The following is a 4040-nucleotide window of genomic DNA, read 5'->3' as shown; positions in this document are numbered from 1 at the left end:
AAACATAATTGTTATAGTTTAAATTGTTTTATTTTGCAGTACAGTAAGAAACTAGCCTTTCATGGTGCAGACATTCATATGGCCTATTGTTAGCTTCAGTCATGTCATGTGACCTGGCCAACATCCTACATCCTGGCCCCAATCTAGAGTTTGGGTGAAACATGATTGTAATCAGATGAATAGTTAAAATGTATGACATGAGACTGAGACCATGTCCCATGTTCTAACTGTTAACGGTGGTGAATGGGGATCAGTCCTGGCAGTGGTTGATGAGATGTGGAAGACCTCCCTAATAGTAGGTGAATTTCTTTCTACCCTCAGTCACAGATAGGGTTGCAAAGCTACTGGTAATCAGGGTTGTGGAGTAACTGATTACATGTAACTGATTGCAAAAAAACTGTAACTGTAATCCGTTATGTTAGCAGCAAAAATATTGTAATCAGATTACAGATACTTTTGAAAAACGAGATGATTACTTCTAGGATTACTTTGAAATTCAGAAAGGATGTTTACCAAAATTTTTTGACACCTTGCTGTTTTCTCAATGACATTCAAATCAGCATTGAAAAAGCCGCAAGTGTAAGTTTGTTCTGCCTGAGCGAGTCTGACCACAAGTCAGAGACCACTATGATGACACACCAAATGTGTTTGATTGATGGCGGGAAAAGAGCAGGAATTTGCTTTTGTAGGCTACAGTCCAAGCTATATCTTCCACTGGCGCGACTGTGGTCGACATTCAAAGATTATCCAACTTGAATAAACGCTTGGAGGTAAGGACGACAGCAGTGGTGTAGCCTATGGGCGGGGAGATACAGATATCACTTACTATTGATATCTATACTGAACAAAAATATAAATGCGACATGCAACAATTTCAAAGATTTTACTGAGTTACAGTTCATATAAGGAAATCAGTAAATTGAAATCAATTAATTAGGGCCTAATCTATGGATTTCACATGACTGGAAATACAGATATGCATCTGTTGGTCACAGATACCTTAAAAAAAATATAGGGGCGTGGATCAGAAAACCAGTCAGTATCTGGTGTGACCACCATTTGCCTCATGCAGCGCGACACATCTCCTTCGCATAGAGTTGATCAGGCTGTTGATTGTGGCCAGTGGAATGTTGTCCCACTCCTCGTCAATGGCTGTGCGAAGTTGCTGGATATTGGCGGGAACTGGAACACGCTGTCGTACACGTCGACCCAGAGCATCCCAAACATGCTCAATGGGTGACATGTCTGGTGAGTATGCAGGCCATGGAAGAACTGGGACATTTTCAGCTTCCAGGAATTGTGTACAGATCCTTGCGACATTGGGCCGTGCATTATCATGCTGAAACATGAGGCGATGGCGGCGGATGAAAGGCACGACAATGGGCCTCAGGATCTCATCACGGTATTGTGTTCATTGTCCGTAGCTTATGCCTGCCCATACCATAACCCCACCGCCACCATGGGGCACTCTGTTAACAACATTGACATCAGCAAACCGCTTGCCCACACAACGCCATACACGTGGTCTGCTGTTGTGAGGCTGGTTGGACGTACTGCCAAATTCTCTAAAACGACGTTAGAGGCGGCTTATGGTAAAGAAATTAACATTCAATTCTCTGGCAACAGCTCTGGTGGACATTCCTGCTGTCAGCATGCCAATTGCATGCTCCCCCAAAACTTGAGACATCTGCGGCATTGTGTTGTGTGACAAAACTGCACATTTTAAAGTGGCCTTTTATTGTCCCCAGCACAAGGTGCACCTGTGTAATGATAATTTCTTGGATATTTTATTTCAGTTCATGAAACATGGGACCAACACTTTACATGTTGCGTTCATATTTTTGCTCGGTGTACATAACACATTGATGTGAATCGCGCTGCTGCTCTCTCATTTAGCTATTTGCGCCTTATGGATTGGATTTGTTGTTAATGGCTCTTCACAAATGTGTATGTATTTGAACCCAATAATGGTTGAATTTAAGAAATTTAAGCTGTCTATCAATCACTGTTTTTGCAACCAGTGGACAGACAGTGAAAAATGCGCTCTTGCAACAGCTGCATAGTGCGGATCCCAGCCTATTGAATACAAGTTTGAGGGACTTCCTCCATTCTAAACTTCTCTGTGGTATTGTGCTCCATACTGTCAAAAACTAGTTGAATTTAAGAAGACCATGAGTTGGGCTTTTATTGCTAAATCGGGCTGATAACAAAACAAATCTGTAGGCCTAATGGACGCATGCTCAAACTTGCGCACTTTTGATAGACTTAAACAGCTGCAAATTATCGAGATGTCAAAGTGTCACCAACAAAAACGCAAACAATAGGCCTATAGCACATGCAGCATGTGGCATACATTTTCCACATGCAAATAGCACTTTTCGGTTGTGCTCAAAGCATGCCATTCCATGAGAGCAGCATTTATTTTTCAACTCGAAGCAATGAGCCCAATCAGACCTCCATGACAACAAAATAAACAACAGAGTAGCTAGGCTAATAAGTCCTTAGCTGACTAAACTCCACTCCATGGTAGTCAGCTAATAAGTCCTTTGTTTTTGGGTTATGCTCAGGTAAAACAATTTTGCTAATCGATATTTCCATATTTCCAAGTCCTATTCTTGAAGATCTAGGGGTGTTAAATCAATCGGAATGACTGTAAATCCGACAGACTTTGGTTTTTAATGTAAAGATATAGCCTAATCGTATTATTATCTGTTATAAAGCAATGGGCTAGACAAAGCCTACATAACCAACCCATATAATGCATTTAAATGCATTATAAACTCTTAACATGGATTTATCCTGCAATAGATGTTGTTAAATGGGTAATATTCATTTGTGTCTTCTTCTAATGCCTCTTAAGGGTAAAGTAATCTAAAAGTAACAAAGTTATCAGATTACGTTATTGAGTTTGGGTAATCCAAAAATGACGTTATTGATTACTTTTCTGGACAGTTAACTAGTAACTGCAACGGATTACATTTAGAAAGTAATTTACCCAACCCTGCCTGTAATTTACTGAATTTACCAGAATCTTCAGTAATGTCAGTAATGAACAGAAAATCTATGGCAATCATAACGTTGGTAATTTATACTTGAATAGTTTTTTTCTTCATATATAGTATTCATTTATTATATCCGTTTTCATATTGTCCATGCGTTTCTAGTAGCTAGACCATATGGTTGAAGAGAAAATAGCCTAATTTAATGAAAAAAGCATCTAATCAACAATGACATTATTTTCTATTAACTCTGCAACTCTTCCAACTATTTACTTTTTTCACAACTACCACCAGTCTGACGCCAAAACATTGAAAACAAATACATATTGACATAGTAAAATAAATAAAAGTTAGTAAAAAAAATATATATAAAGGATATTTCATGCTGAAACTCTCATATTAAACACTGGTATTCACTAAATTGATGGTTTATATTTAGTATGTTTTACACCTTTGTCATTCATTTGTTGTTTTAAATCATCTTATTTAATTATTTAATATATTTTACATATGAAAGGGTATATATCTTATCTGATGACCTGATCATTGATGGAAGTGATAGAAGCTGATAACAGATAGATAACAGGAATTGAGTGACTTAAGTGCCTGTAAGCAAGTTTGTATGCTTCTCTGTTATTCAGTCTTGATAGATTATTACCCCAGTCTATTTGAACACAGGCAGTTTATCTTCTTTAAATTACTCATAACTGTCACTAGAGTTCACTACTGTGTTATTTTTCACTAAATATGTTGTATAGTTTCTTCCATAAACCAGATGGCACTGTGATTTGAGGTTTAAAGTTGAGTATAGAAATGATCAAACTGGATATCCTTTTTGCTCTCCTTTGTCACTGAAGAAATGCCATGAAACCATATGGTGCCAATTGCTTCCATGACATTTGTTTTTGTAATGAATTGATAGATAGTCAAAAGCATTTTTATATTATAACTTACTATGTATTCTCCCCATATAATGAATGCTATTCTTGCCATTTCGTTCCATGAGATATATATACAACAGTATATAAGCTCACCCTTCCT

The sequence above is a fragment of the Coregonus lavaretus genome (genome assembly GCF_964263955.1).
Source record: "Coregonus lavaretus genome assembly, chromosome: 25".
Classification (NCBI taxonomy): Eukaryota; Metazoa; Chordata; class Actinopteri; order Salmoniformes; family Salmonidae; genus Coregonus; species Coregonus lavaretus.
The sequence above is the reverse complement of the archived record's forward strand: the minus strand, read 5'-3'. Positions refer to the sequence as shown.